We start from the raw sequence: 16,263 nt of genomic DNA, 5'->3' as shown, positions 1-16,263 counted from the left end.
CTTCACCCAAGCCACCCCTTCACACTACTACTGGTTTCCCCAGTGATAAAATATTTTCATTCAGTTCAACACTAAAATCTTTCCTAAAAGTTCTGATGCTTGAAGTAATGGGGGTAGAGGGATTTTCCTGTTTTAATTTGGTTTATCTATATATGATAATGATGGAAATTTAATTTATAATTCTGTGTACCTGATAACAGTAAGAAATTATATTGGATTTGCTATAAGAATTTAAAAATTAATTTTGAAGCTTTTCTTTTTGTCAGAAGCTGTGTTGATCAGTGACTTTGGTGAAGGCTAAGAAAGTTGAAACAAATTTGCTGATGATATACAACTTCTAAGGTAAGCTAATGTAACAACTCAATCAAGAATATAAATGTTCTTGACAGATTCATAGATTACAGTAACATACTAAAATAAAATTATTAGGAATAAATATAATATCCTGATTTAAATTTCACAAAGCAATGGCAGAAATATTAAATAGACTTCCATTTCCAACAGTATGATAGACAAGAGTTCTTGAATCCCTCCCTTCACCAAATATTTAAACACTAGATTCAGTATTTAAAAAACCTTTATTATGAATGGATGAACCCGTAAGAAGATAAAGGAAGCTTTTGGGGGCTTGAAACAGAACGAATACATCCTGTGGGGTAAGCAAGTGCTGAAGTCACTAAATACTTTGGGGGTATACATGGCTTTCTGTTGGCATTAGAAACTTGTGCAGGGAAAGGGATGGGGACTGGAAAATTCCTTGGGTTCTGCAAAGGGTAGGGAGCCTCATCAGAGACCATCTTGGAGAGGCAGACAGCTCTGGGTGGAGTTAAAATCTCTCTTACTGGGGTACATGGCTGGCTCGGTCAGAAGAGCATGTAACTCTTAATCTTAGGGTGGTGAGTTCAAGCCCCACGTTGGGTGTAGAGATTGCTAAAAAAATTAAGTAAACAAAAATAAAGTAAAATCTTTCCTACTAATACCTGGTTACCAGCTCACATTCACTTGGATTTGAGGCCTTAATTTATACTATTTTCCTGGTCCCTAAAGGCCTATTTTCATGGTCTCCCACAAATAGAGAATTTTAATTTAAAGTGGACCTGGATCTCTAACACTTTTCAGTACCTGGCAGAAACAATTAAAAATCCTCCGTGGAGGGAGTTAACAACCTAGTTGTCAAAGTATCATCATTAAAATTCTAACAAATAAGCTCTTACTCATTTTTTAAAAATCACAGAACATTGTTTTGTTCTGTGATTCTGTGATCAGAGAGGGTTTGTCTCCCTCTCTGATTTCCCTGATTTCTTCCCGTTCAGCGAAGGGAGGGGGGGTGGGGGTGGGGTAACCGGATAATGGGTATTAAGGAGGGCATGTGTGGTGGTGAGCACTGGGTATTATACGCAACTAATGAATCATTGAACACTACATCAGAAACTTATGATGTACTATATGCTGGCTAATTGAACATAATAAAAAAAAGGTAATGAAGATAACAAAAAAATAAAAATAAAAATAAATCACAGAACATAACAAGGGAAAAAAAATGTTATGAACGAAGAGCAGAACCATAAACAAAACAGATCTACAGACATTTCTGCTGTTAGAAATATCTAATACATAAAATAAGTACTTAATGTTTAATAAATAAAAGAGGGATTCTAAAATATAAATAAAGAGTAATAGCACTTAAAAGTAACCAGGCACATTAAAATAAGAACCAATTAGAATATCAGAAATGAAAATTATAACAGAACTTAAAGATTAAATGGTGTGTTAAACCAGCATATGGGGTGCCTGGGTGGCTCAGATGGTTGAGCGTCTGCCTTCGGCTCAGGTCATGATCCCAGGGTCCTGGGATTGAGTTCCACATCGGGCTCCTGGCTCAGCGGGGAGCCTGCTTCTCCCTCTGACCCTCTCTCCTCTCATGCTGTTTCTCACTCGCTCGCTCTCTAAAAAATAAATAAAATCTTTAAAAAAAACAAAAACAAAAACCAGCATATGAGGCACAGTTAAAAAGAGACTACACAGAAGACCATCCATAGAGAAAAAAGTTACTGAAAATAAAAGATCATGAGATGATCTAATCAAGAGTTCCAAAAAGAAAACATGGAATAAGAATGAGGCAATATTTGTACTTGCCTTAAAAATTTTGCCAGAACTGATGAAAGACACAGTTGTCAGATTTAAGAAACCCAGTGAATCTCAATCAGGGTAAATAAAAAGAAATACATCTTACTATTGTCCAGCTGTAGAATGCCAAGCATAGAGAAACCAGTAGGTCACTATCCACACTTTAATAAATACTGTTTTAAATGGTATACTTCAAGAAGGAAAATGCTCCTAAAAGGAAGGTATGAGGGACGCCTGGGTGGCTCAGTCGGTTAAGCGTCTGCCTTCAGCTCAGGTCATGATCCCAGGGTCCTGGGATTGAGTCCCGCATCGGGCTCCCTGCTCCATGGGGAGCCTGCTTCTCCCTCTGCCTCTGCCTCTGCCTCTCTCTCTCTCTCTCTCATGAATAAATAAATAAAATCTTAAAAAAAAAAAAAAGGAAGGTATGAAATAAAAGAAGAAAAGGGAATAAAGAAAACATGAGTAAATCTAAGCCAACATTGGTGGAAGGAAACAGTAATAATAATATAGTAGTTCTCCCCCCACCTTTTTTTTAAGATTTTTATTTTTATACTCTCTATACCCAGCATGGGGCTCAAACTCACAACACCAAGATCAAGAGTTGCACGCTCACTGACTGAGCCAGTCAGGCACCCCCACAGTAGTTCCCTCTTATCTGTGGTTTCACTTCCGTGGTTTCAGTTACCCGTGGTCAGCCACAGTCCAAAAGCAAATGGTCCTTCTCCTGATGCAGCATCAGAGGTCATTAGTGGCGTAATAACTACGTCACAATACCTACATCATTCACCTCACTTCATCTGATCATGTAGGCATTTTTTTATCTCACATCATTGCAAGAAGAGAAGTGAGTACGGTACAATAAGATATTTTGAGAAAGAAAGTTATCACATTCACATAACTTTTAATATATTGTTATAATTGTTCTATTTTATTATTCTTATTAATCTCTTGCTATGCCTAATTTATTAATTAAACTTTATCATAGGTAGGTATGTATGTATAGAAAAAATATAGTATGTTGACCCCTGAACAGCATGGGTTTAAACTGTGTAGGTTCACTCATGTGGATTTTGTACAGTACAGTAAGTGTATTTTCTCTAACTTATGATTTTCTTAGTAACATTTTTTTCTAGCTCATTTTATTTTAAGAATACAGTATATAACACCTATAATACATCAAATATGTGTTAATCGACTGTATGTTATCAGTAAGACTTCCAGTCAAAAATAGGCTACTCATAGTTAAGTTTTTGGCAAGTCGAAAGTTATACATGGATTTTTCAATTGCATTCTCCAAGCCTCATGTTGTTCAAGGGTGTGAACAACATATATATATAATATGAACACTACATATATGTTTACATATATTATAATATATGGTACATATATACAGGGTCCAGTACTGTCTTTGGTTTCAGGCATCCACTGGGGGTCTTGGAACATATCCCCCACAGATAACTGGACATTACTGTAATGTCTAATTTGTGGTTAACAAGCAAGGCAGAACTACAGTATTGTACTGGCCTACAGTGGCATGTAAGTCAGGAGGGTTTGGTTGGAATTTCAGTATTCTAAGGTTCATGTGCTGTGTGAACCAAAGTAAAAACTTTTCAAATGTAACCAATGAAAGAAAACAAGTAAGGGTGTTTCTTTCTTTTTTTTTTTTTTTTAAGATTTATTTTTAAGTAATCTCTACACCAATGGGGCTTGAATTTACAATCCCAAGATCAAGGGTCACATGCTATACTGACAGAACACCCCTAGAGTGTTTCTTTTTTAAACTAGAGAAGGAAAACAATGAAATGAAGGAAAAGGAAAAAAAACAACAAACAAAAGAACAGAAGACAAGAAATAAGTACTCATTTTTTGTCTTCTTTTACTCAGCTTAGTTATTTTGAGATTCATCTATGTTGTTGAGTGTATCAGTAGTTTATTCCTTTGTATTGTTGAGTAATATGTCATTTTATGGATATACCACAATTCACTTATTTATTCATTCACATATGGGTAAAAATGGACTGTTTCCAATTTTAAGCTACTGCAGATAAAGATACCATGTATATTCATGTACAAGTCTTTATATGGACATATGCTTTCTTTTTTCTTGATAAATACCTAGGAGTGGAACAGTTGCATCATATGGTAGGTGGGTATTTTACATTTTAAGAAGCTGCCAGGTTTTTCCTAAGTGGTTATCAACAGGAAGATGAATACCAGGTTATGGTATATCTATATAGTGGACTACTACTGAGCTGTACTCCTAACAAAGTAGATGAATCTCAGAACAATTACAATACATAAAAGAAGCAAGACAAAAAAGAATACACGTTATTTGATTCCACTTATTAAAAATTCTAGAAAATGTAACTAACTTATAGTGGTAGAACGCATATCAAATGTGGTGGATGCAGCAAAGGATCCTATGAAAACAAAGGGAACAGATATGACATTCTAAATATTGAACAACAGGATTTATTAATTAGGACTAAACTATGTAATAACATTAGGCGAAGATAGCCTCAGGCAGCTATCTCTATACTAACCTCCTTCCATATAGCAGAAATACACTGGCCCCCTGGTACCAGACAACTCTCCTAGAGTGTACTTGAATTGGCCTTGCCAAATTTAACCTTTTCCTCTCACCATATGTTCGAGTGGCTAACCAGTGTCTCTTCTGAATGACGCATTCATCTTTTAAAATAGATACGTTAACAGTTTCAGTTAGGCTATAACCAAGTTATGCAGGCCTGGAAGCCATTTTGTCTCTTTAGGTAATGTTATACATTTCTACTGATTTTCTGTGGTAAATGTTACAGTTAAATTTGTAGTATTCAGATTATTTATAGTATTTCCACATTATTTGAGTTAACTTACTCTCTTCTCCCCCTATCTCTTTGGACCATGAAAAAAACCTATCTTATTTCACATCAGTTAGCAGCATGAGACAGGGCATGTCTAGTTTAGTACAAATTTCTAATTCTGTAACTAAATTTAAATTAATATCATAGGGGCACCTGGGTGGCTCAGTCAGTTGTGTCTGACTCTTGATCTTAGCTCGGGTCTTGATCTCGGGGTCGTGAGTTCAAGCCCCATGTTGGCCTCCATGCTGGGTGTGGAGCCTATTTAAAAAACATTAATATCATAGATGTAAATAAACTGCGGGCCGATTAAAGAGAAAATAAGCATTACAGCCAGTAGCATATTTATCAACCTTGTGGGTGTTTTATAGAGTTTAATAATTGTATAAGATTTTTTGTACAAACAAATGTTAGTAAAACCAAAATGAAAGAAACAAAAAGATTAGGAGAAATATTTGAGCTAAGTAACAAAGATTAATATTTATAAGAAATTTAAAGAACTTATTAAATTTTATAACTGAAATCTCAGTATCCTGGTAGATAAATGAAATACCAGTGTGAACTTAAAGTTCTCATAAGAAGAAATTCATGTATAGTGATTAATATAATAAAATTTAAAAAAAAAGAAATTCAAAAACAAGCACAAAGGGGAATGTTTAATCTCACAAGTGATCAAACAAATGCAAATTAAAACTATGAGAGAACATTTTATATCTCTCTAAATGAGGGAGGATTCAGAAAGGTAGTTGGAGATGGTGAGGTTTGTGTGAATTTCATGGTATACTCATGCTAGCAGAATTTTTAATTAGCATAATACTTTCAGAAATCACTTATATATACCAAGGTCCTCAAATTGTATATTTTGACTGAGTAGAACTGTATGTGGGACTTTGTCCTGAAAAAATAACCCAAATGAGGGGAAAAATGCAAGGAAAATTTTTGACAGTATTGATGATAAAAGCCTAAATGTCAGCATTGGTGGTTAAGTAAATTACTATAGGTTAATACTGTGGTGTTAAAAAGGATAACTTTTCCCAGAATATCTATATAGAAACATGGTTAATGTTTTATATCGTTAGCAAAACAAGTTGGCAAAATTTTATACTGTTACTACAGTTATGTGAAATGTATGTATATATACGATAACAAAGTTTTAGGAAATATTCTGAAATAAAAATAGCTTTTGTGTTAACAGGTTGAGATTTTGTGTGTGTTACTGTCCCTAAATTTTTATTTTTATATTTTTATTTTATTTATTTTTTAAAGATTTATTTATTTACTTACTTATTTAGTTGTCAGAGAGAGAGAGAGCATGAGCGGGGAGGAGAGGCAGAGGCAGAGGGAGAAGCAGGCTCCCCACTGAGCAGGGAGCCTGATGTGGGACTCGATCTTGGGACCCTGAGATCATGACCTGAGCCGAAGGCAGAGGCTTAATCAACTGAGCCACCCAGGCATCCCTGTCCCTAAATTTTTAAAAATGAATTTTCAGTGGGAAAAAAATACAACTTAAAAGAATTAAGTAAATGAATACTTACTGACTTAGAACTATGGGTTATATAATTTTCTTAGAATTAATTGAAGTCCTGAGTTAAATTAATTTTCAGATATTTAAGAGTTTTAAAATGAAATCACACTTTGCCTGTTCTAGTTTTCAATCACTAGTATATAGGAATGTCATTGATTTGATTGGGATAGGTGCTTTATTTTGTTAATTTGCTGAGCAAATTGTATTTAAATTAAGGCGCTTATATTTTTGAGTTATCATCAAGCCACATGAGATATTTACCTTAATTTGGTTAAGTGCATGCCTAGTTAGAGAGCTAAAAGTCCTCTCTTCAGGGTTTTTGAATTATTTTTATCTCAGTAATTAGAACTAAATTCTGTGTTGTAAATGTTTTTCATGTTTTCATATCACAGAAACCATGTTAATGTAATGCAGATTGTAACTTAGTTCTTCTTATGGGAGGTTGGGGTTGATTCAGACATGAATCTATCATTTTCCAAATAGATAACTTGGGTCCAGAGAATTGAATATGTATGTGAGCTGTAGTTGAAAGGGCTGTGAAACAGAATGAAACTTATGTGTATAGACAGTTTAACCACACAAATTGTTCTGTTAGTTGTAATACAGAACGTTTCAAAGGGAAGTTTGACAAGTTATCTTTAGGGGCTCGGATTCTAAAAAAGCTTTGTTTTTTTTAAATTGACATGTAACATTACTAGTTTTAGGTATATAATATAATGATTTGATGTTTGTATATATTACAAAATCATCACCACAGTAATTCTAGTTAACATCCAGCACCACAGTTAACAAAAAATTTTTTTCTTGTGATGCCTTTTAAGATTTACTCTTTTAACAACTTTCAAATATGCAATACAGTATTAACTATAGTTGCCATGCTGTATATTGCATCCTCATGACTTATTTTATAACTAGACACTTGTACTTTTGATCCCCTTCACCCATTTTGTGTTTCCCCCATCCCCTGCCTCTGGCAACCACCAATCTGTTCTCTTATCCGTGAGCTTGGTTTTGTTTTATTTTTTTAAATCCACATATAAGTGAGATTATATGGTATTTGTCTTTCTCTGCCTGACTTATGTCACTTAGCCTAATGCCCTCAAGTTCCACCCATGTTGTTGCAAATGGCAACATTTTATTCTTTTTTATGAATAGTATCCCATTATGATATATAGATAGATATGTAGATATAGATATAGATCACATCTTCTTTACTCATTCTTCCATCGGTAGGTGCTTAGGTTGTTTCTCTATCTTGGCTATTGTAAATAATGCCACAATGACCATGAGGATGCATTTTTTTTTTTTTTCAAATTGGTGTTTTCATTCCCTTGGATAAATACCCAGAAGTGGAATTGCTGTATCATATAGTAGTTCTATTTATAATTTTTTAAAGAAATGTCCATACTGTTTTCCATAGTGACTGCATCAATTTACATTCCCACTGACAGTGCATAAAGGTTTCCATTTCTCTACATTCTTGCCAATGGTTATTTCTTGTCTTTTTGATGATAGCCGTTCTAAAAGATGTAAGGTGATACCTCATTGTGGTTTTGATTTGCATTTTCCAGATGATTAATGTTGTGGAGTATCTTCCTATGTGTCTGTTGGCTATCTGTATGTCTTTTTTTTTTTTTTAAGATTTAATTATTTATTTGAGAGAGGAAGAGAGAGAGAACAGGGGAAGGAGCAGGGGGAGAGGGACAAGCAGACTCCATGCTGAGTGTGGAGCCTGACATAGAGCTCGATCCCACGATCATGACCTGAGCCGAAATCAAGAGTTGGATGCATAACCAACTGAGCCACCCAGATTCCCCTGAATGTCTTCTTTTGAAAAATATCTATTCAGATCCTCTCTCCATTTTTTTTTAAGTAGGCTCCACAACCAAACTGGAGCCCAACATGGGGCTTGAACTCACAGCCCCAAGATCAAGACCTGAGCTGAGAGCAAGAGTTTGATGCTTAACTAACTGAGCCATCCAGGCGCCCCTGTTCATTTTTTAATTGGCTTGTTTGTTTTTTTGCTATTGAGTTGAATGAGTTCTTTATATGTTTTGGATTTAACCCCTTGTCAGATATAAAAAGTTTTTAAAATTATAGCTAAGAGGGGCTTAGGACATTCAAAGAAAAAATAGGACCTTTTTTTTTTTTAAGATTTTATTTATTTGAGAGAGAGACAGAGAGAGAGAACAAGCAGGGGAGAGGGAGAAGCAGGCTCCCTGCTGAGCAAGGAGCCCGACACGGGACTTGATCCCAGGACCCTGGATCATGACCTGAGCTGAAGGCAGATGCTTAACTGAGCCACCCAGGCACCCAAAGAAATAGAAGTTTTTAATGGAGAAACATGTCTCTTTGAGAACACTGAATATTTAATGAAAGAATTAAATGATGACCCTAAATGACCTTTATTCTTGCCTTAACATACCACCACTCTATTTTTCAATAAAAGTATATTGCAAATTTCTGAATTATGCTTTTGAAATAAAAAATATGAAAGTGTTATGAGTTTAGTTGTAATTATATCTGTAACTCTATTTTTTCATAATTTTTTCCTCCTATCATTTTTACCCTCTGCTAAGTAATTTAGAAACAGAGCTACAGATCACATTCTTAACTCAAAATTGGCTTTCTTGTGATACTGGAATTGCAATAAATCTATGACTTAATTTAATAGTAATTACTCCCATCTTTAATTTATACCATGTTGCCTTTCTAGGTATTCTGACTGTCAGAGGCTTAAGGTAGGAGAAACTGAGGCAAGAAGCTATGGATTGTTGGCCAAAGGAACGATAGCAAGACACTGCAGTTTAGATGAAGAGAAATACTGAAAACTGAACTGGGAACTGGTGTCCAGAACAAAGTGGGTGATGGTGTGTGGCATATGACCAGTAATGCCTCACCTTAAAGACATGGGAGGAAGAGAATGAATAAATAGTTGGGCAGAAGAGTGGTCTTTAAGGCCAAATCACCATGTAATTTATATTAAGAAAATTATGAGAAATGGGCACAGAGACTTACTTAAAGGATATGTATGGCATATTAATGACAGAGAAAAAGGAAACAATCTAAACCACCTATAATAGTAGCTTTATTAAATATGGTACATTTCTTTAGTGGAATGGTGTGCATCCCTTAAGATGCAGACTTCATAATGAGAGGCAGAATGAAGTAATGGGGAGATTTATTTTAACAGGACTGTTTTCTGGGTAGAATTGTGTCTTGCAGCATTCAGAAGAATTGATAATGTAATTGAAAGTACCAGCATGGTACCTGGGACATAGAAAACACTTGGGAAATGTTAGTTATTTTGGGATGTTGGGTAAGAACTCAAGAACTGGATTTATTGTCAAGTGTGTCTCAAGGAACTTAAAAAAGGAAAAGACTTGGAGAATGGTGGGAAGCCTAGGCAGCCTCAGTCTTGGACTAAGTGGATAGGCACACATAACCCTGTGTATGGATGCTGGTATATCCAAATATCAACATAGTGCATGTATTTTGCAATTTAAGAGAATTTGCAAAATCTTCTGTTGGTTGTATAAAATGGTTATATTCATGACACTGTGTGTATTTCATTACATGAATATCAAAAACTGTTTAAAGTATTGTTATTTGGGTTTATTTTTTAACTATATTTATTTGGCATTTAATAATTTATGGCTTATTTAATATTATCAACTGCTTATATCTGAAGAGTTACAAGGAATATTTTAAAGTATTATTTTCATCCCTGTATTTATCAATAGAAGCAGTAATACTTTGGGGAGGAAAAATTTGTGAAAAATGATTTTTTCCATGAAATATCCAAGGCTCTCTTTTCCCCTTAACTGAATCAAAGATGTTGCTATCTTATAGAAATACCATTTGCATCTAATTTACTAAGTAGCTAAGAAAGAAAATAAATTTTAAGAAATAAGAGAAAATAGGTGTTGGGCTGCGTGGGCCCGGCAGGTCTTGGCTCCAGGGGAGGGGGGGAGGGGCTGGGCCAGGCCTTGTGGCCACAGGGCTTTTCTCTCCCTCCTCCCCAGCAGACACGGTGGTGGCGCACCAGCACTCCCCGAAACTTCTCTCATTGTGAAATGGAACCTTTGAAACTCAGGTGTGGCATCAACAGAGTAAAATATAGCAGCCCTAGTCAGGAACAACAGGAATACGTGTATACTCTTCCTAGCTCAACACAGGAAAAGACAAAAGGAAGAGAGAGGAGGTGTGTCCACAAGAACAGACCCAGGTGCTATGAAGAAAGAAAAGTGTATCAGAGAAATGAGGAAAATGATTGGCATTTCAGTTCTTTTTCCTCTCTCTTACTACGGAACCCGACTGTCCTTCAGTCATTCCTCACCTACGAAGAATTCTCACAGGCTTCTCATCTAGAAACCCAGAAGAGTCCAAAACGTTAGATTTCTACTAACATTTGTTGCTAGAAATGCCAAATGACTTGTGGTGTCCTAGGAGAGTCATGAGATAATATGATAGTAGGGTGTGGAACCAGTGCAGACTAAGATCAAGCAACTTTCTAAAAGAGGCAGCTATAACTAAGAGAATTACTAAGTGATAACTATTATAAATGGAAAATGAAAAAAAAAAGTATTTGTTAGACAATTATCACCATTTCGTCCAGCCAGTCACCCAGCGAAAACATTCAGCCCACTAGGCAGTTGTGTGATATCTCAGAATAAATCCCATGTACATGCTGTCAAAAAAGAAAAAAAGAAAATATATCCAAAATATGAAGAATTGTGAGGGTATCATTTTATAACAGTGCACAATTGAGCAGATATGAACATAGAATTAATGAATAACAATGAAAATAAAAGAAGTCTAAATAAAGAACTTTGATTTGTGGGAGGGAAAGAATTCCTTTTTATTGTCAGAGAAATGGTTATTAAAAATAACTTTTAAAGCAATATTTATGCCAAAATTCTTGATAATTCTTGATTGTGGGAGTTGACCAAAAATGAATTAAAACTATTCATAAACTCATCTATTCAGAAAATATCTTGTGGTGCACATATCTTCACAAAATAATCTCTTCTAGTAAGGAGATGTTTTTAAATATAAAAGATCAAAATTACAAAAGATCACAATTAACCAAATGTTATTTCAAATATAATGCTGTACAAAACCAAATAGCTGATATTAGTAGAAATGCCATAGGATTTGAACCCTGGTGATACCACCGACAAGCTGGCATCCAAGTCAAGCATTTTAACCTTTCAGTTTCAATTTTTTTATCTGAATCTGCTATAGTAATAACGTTTGTTTTATATTTCTTATCTGTAAAGTGGAGCTACTATGATAATATTTCCTTCATGTTCTTTTCAAGGCTTTTGTAAAGAACATATATATGAACATTCTTCGATATTATAAAATGCTATATAATGATGGATATTAATTTCAAGGTTTTTGTTTAAATTTGTATCAACTTAAAAACAACTTTGCAAACATCCGAGGAAGCCATTTAATTTCTGCAATTTAGGAATATATATTCAAAAAGCATAGTTGTGATCACTAATTTATATATCTTTACTATGTTTTTTACTTAACTTTTGTGGCAGACTATTGATTGTCTATGCAAAAGTCATACCAAACCTCCCACTTTCATGACTTCTCATGATTGAGGCTGAAAAATGCCAGATACTTATTTTTTCTAGGCTCCTTTGCACTTGGGGGGAGCCATTTTAGCCTTTTCAGGCCAGTGAGATGTAGAAGTTTATTGGAGGATTTCCTGAACAATGTTTCCTATATGTTTTCCTAATCTTAACCATGATTCTTTTTCTCCCTTTTTCCTAGCTCTCTTTCCCATTTCCTTTTCTTTCTTCTTCTCTCATTCCAGTCTTCATGTTTTTGCATTTCCCCTTGCTGGAAATATCTTCCCCTTCTTGTAAGATAGAATCTTGCTATCCAAATCCTAATACTTTTTCAAAGTGCATCTAAATTCCCATTTCTTCCATTAACCCTTTACCTTTTCTCTCCTCACAGGTAATATCTATATTCTAGCTTATGATACTTGGTCCCTTGATTATTTCCTCTTCCTTTTACATTTTCTTCAGTCTTTATATTCTCGTGTAATTATTTCGTACAGATAACTATGTTGTTGTGTTTTTTTCTCCCAAGAGTTGTAAGCTCCTTGAAGGCAGGTCCTTTGTCACAGACTGCTTTTGAATTCTCTCTTTTTTTTTTTACTTTTTATGTTAATCACCATACATTACATCATTAGTTTTTGATGTAGTGTTCCATGATTCATTGTTTGTGAGAGCTTGGTACTACAGTAGGCTTGTAGAAATACCAATAAAAAATTGTTAAATGTAATTGCATAGTGGAGAATTAGGCTATAATGTGTAGTTAGTTTGAAAACCAGTTGCGTGTCTAAGTCTTCAGAATTATTGATATAACATTGTATTGAAAACAGTGACAACTTTTGTGTATGTTTATCAGCTATGAAAAGCCAAGATCTTTCTTTAAAATGAAAAAGTTTATTACTATTAGATGATCCTTTTATAGCTTCTTTCAAAGGAGAACTAGCATCGTGATTTTTAGATCCTATTTTATGCTTTACATTATCCCTGAATAAGTTTTGAAAAGATTATAAAATAGGAAAGAAAAAAATGAAGCAGCATCAACTTGACTGTCTGCATCTAGAGAAATGGTTAAATAAATTGTGGTGCACCAGTATTAGGGAAACACCATGCAGCTTCTTCTTCTTTTTTTTTTAATAAAGATTTTATTTATTTATTTGAGACAGAATGAGAGAGAGAGAGCACATGAGAGGGGGGAGGGTCAGAGGGAGAAGCAGGTTCCCTGCTGAGCAGGGAGCCCAATGCGGGACTCGATCCCGGGACTCCAGGATCATGACCTGAGCTGAAGGCAGTCGCTTAACCAACTGAGCCACCCAGGCGCCCCACCATGCAGCTTCTTGAGAAGAATGAAGTCGGTCTGCTAAATCTGGCATGTAAGGAAACCAGGATCTACTATTAAGAAACAAAAATAACTTATAAAGCAGAATGTATGGTATGAAACCAGCTTTTAAAACCATGTATTATTTAAACAAATAAATCATGTCTGTGTATGTCTGGAAAAAATGAAAGAACAGAACTAAACTATTAACAGTGGTTAACTTTGGGGAGTGGAATTAGAGAAGAGGAAGGCAGGAGATTTTTCAAGCACTAGAGAAGCATGTAAAATAGATTTTTTTTCTACAATGAGCATTTATTTTGAAATCAAAATGCAAAAAGATACATTTTAAAAGAATCAGTAAAGCAAGAAAAGTAAACGCTTGTTTTGTAAAACAAGATGCAATTTCGTGTTTGCGTTTATTAAAGATATTTTTCTTTGATTAATAGTCATTAATAGATTGTAATTATTTTTCCTACTCCAGATCATGTTTTGTATGTCTTCAGAGTTATGGTAATGGAATCCAACTATAATTACTGAACTAATTTTATAGATATTTTTCCATTCCATAAATTACCTGAATATGTTTTACTATAAATGCTATGTGTTTATTTGCCATAAATGGCCATGTTTGAATCTCAAAATTAAATATCTTGTCTAAAAGTACTTTCCGTTATTAACATGCTTCATAAGCACGTAGAAAGAGATACTTTGAGACTAGTTTCCCTTGACATTTTATTTATTTTTTTTACATTTTTTATTTAAATTCAATTAATTAATATATAATGTATTATTGGTTTCAGAGGTACAGGCCTGTGATTCATCAGTCCTATACCAGGGCTCATTATATCACATACCTTCCTTAATGTCCATCACCCAGTTGCCCCATCCCTCCACTCCCCTCCCCTCTAGCAACCCTCAGTTTGGTTCCTATGATTAAGAGTCTCTTACGGTTTGTCTCCCTCTCTGGTTTCATCTTGTTTTATTTTTTCCTCTCTTCCCCCATGATCCTCTGTTTTGTTTCTTAAATTCCACATATCAGTGAGATCATATGATAATTGTCTTTCTTTGATTGACTTATTTCACTTAGCATAATACCCTCTAGTTCCATCCACGTCATTGCAAATGGCAAGATTTCTTTTTTTTTTTTTTTGATGGCTGGTCCCTTGACATTTTAAACTGAGTAATTTATAACTCAAGGTTTTCTGTCCCTTTACTCAGTCTACTTCTTTCTTTGTCCTTTCTGTGTTCTCTTTAGATCCTGTTTTTCTTCTTGGCTCCAGAGCACCAGCTCACAAATTGTACTTTTAAAGACTTATAACAGGTTTATAATGTGATTTTCCAACATAACAATTTTGTTAGCTCTGATTTCGATAATTTGTAGAAAAGTGAGAGTTTGTAAAAACTTGGAAAATTGGAAGATGACATACCTTATAAGGGGAAATGTGTATTAGCTCTCAATAGGGTGGGGGTTGTTCTTTTATTAAAAGATATATTATGTTCTTACCTCATTCAAGCAAGAACTTTTCACAGAAGAATCAGCTATGGAGAAAACATAAATCAGATCCAGCAAAGAAGGGCAGAGAAATATGAGAATTATTACCATCTAACAGTGGTTATAGCACTAAGCCCATTTTTGTTGGTTATGATGCTGGTTATATATTGCATCTTAGGATTCCATTAATTCTTTCTTACCTCATCCTTTGTTATTTCTTAAATTGAGAAGAGCCTGCATTTCACTTAGTGTGGTTATATTTTTTGGAAAGATGTGGAATTATAACTATTAAACTTAGAATTTGGTATACATGAATTATAGCCTTTAGCTTTTACTCTTACTATATTTATATGTTTTTTTATAAGATCAATTTTTACTCTGCTCAAAGACACATTGTATTACTCTACCCTCATTCTCTTCAAATGACCTTGAGTCCTTCTTTTCTGAGAAGATCAAAGCAAATTTGTGCTCCCTAATGCCATTCGTCTTTACTTTGACAGTTTCTTTATTCAAACTTTATCTTTCCTTCTTATTTTAGAAAAACATGTATCATTCTTCTTGGATGTTAAACTTTTCGCTTACATTCTTGATCCTTTCTTCTATCGTGAGCTCAAGAATCTCACCCCATCGATTATCCCCTTCTCATCTTGCATCTCCCTCGTATCTGTCCCAATCTACTGAGAATTCAAAGTTTAAAAAAAAAAGAAAAAGCAAGCAAAACCCCCTTTCTTTAGCCCTTCAAGTTCTCCTTCCATTCCTTATCAGACACCTGGAAACAGTATTACAGACCTGTGCCTCCAATCCTTAACCTCTTACACTCCTAATTTTGTCCTTGACTTTCGTGTGTCTTGGCACTACTAGGACTCCAACCTCTCATCCAGTCTTCTAGGCATAGTAGTTGAGCCATGCTACCTGGATCAGAGCCCGTATTACCAGTTTCCCAAGGAAGACTGCCTTGGAGTGCTCTGCCTGCTTTATGCTTACTGTACTGCAGTATGCTCTGGTGGTCCCAGCCTGGCTTTGGTCTCTCTATCAGTCTGTGTCTTTAGAATTTTAGGGTAATATGAATTCTTAAGAGATCCCTTCCTTGTTTTTAGTGGTTTTTCTGAAGATCGTTTTTCCCCCTAATACTTTTGCTTTTTAAGAATTGAAAGAGGGTCTTAGAAATTAGATGATAGGTTTAGGCAGGAGGTTCATCCCTACTCTGCTGCATTTGGTATTGTTGAACACTCCACATTTTTGAAGTTCTCTTCTTTTGGTCATAGGGATAGTATATTTTTCTGGTTCTTCTTGCCCTCTCTAACCACTGTTTCTTTAGTCACTACTTTTTCTATCTCTCCCTGTGGGTGCCCCTAAAGTTTTGTCCT

General features: G+C 34.9%; 1 protein-coding gene across 11 annotated transcripts in view; it reads left to right on the top strand.

The window, feature by feature from the left end:
- Nucleotides 1–16,263, top strand: part of CAB39L (calcium binding protein 39 like) — a 111,537-nt gene that overhangs the window by 9,254 nt on the left and 86,020 nt on the right. For 8 of the 11 annotated variants that reach the window (XM_045869416.3, XM_064586116.1, XM_064586119.1 and 5 more), the window contains one exon: nt 267–342. The gene's annotated coding sequence lies outside the window, so the exon portion shown is untranslated. The remainder of the gene's footprint in view (nt 1–266; nt 343–16,263) is intronic. The other 3 variants (XM_054506314.2, XM_045869412.3, XM_064586121.1) reach the window with 1 other exon arrangement.

Source organism: Mirounga angustirostris, unplaced genomic scaffold, assembly GCF_029215605.1.
Source record: "Mirounga angustirostris isolate CCGP_5_RB_7025 unplaced genomic scaffold, mMirAng1.0.hap1 SCAF_3, whole genome shotgun sequence".
Taxonomy (NCBI): domain Eukaryota; kingdom Metazoa; phylum Chordata; class Mammalia; order Carnivora; family Phocidae; genus Mirounga; species Mirounga angustirostris.
This window is presented reverse-complemented; position numbering and strand designations above follow the sequence as displayed.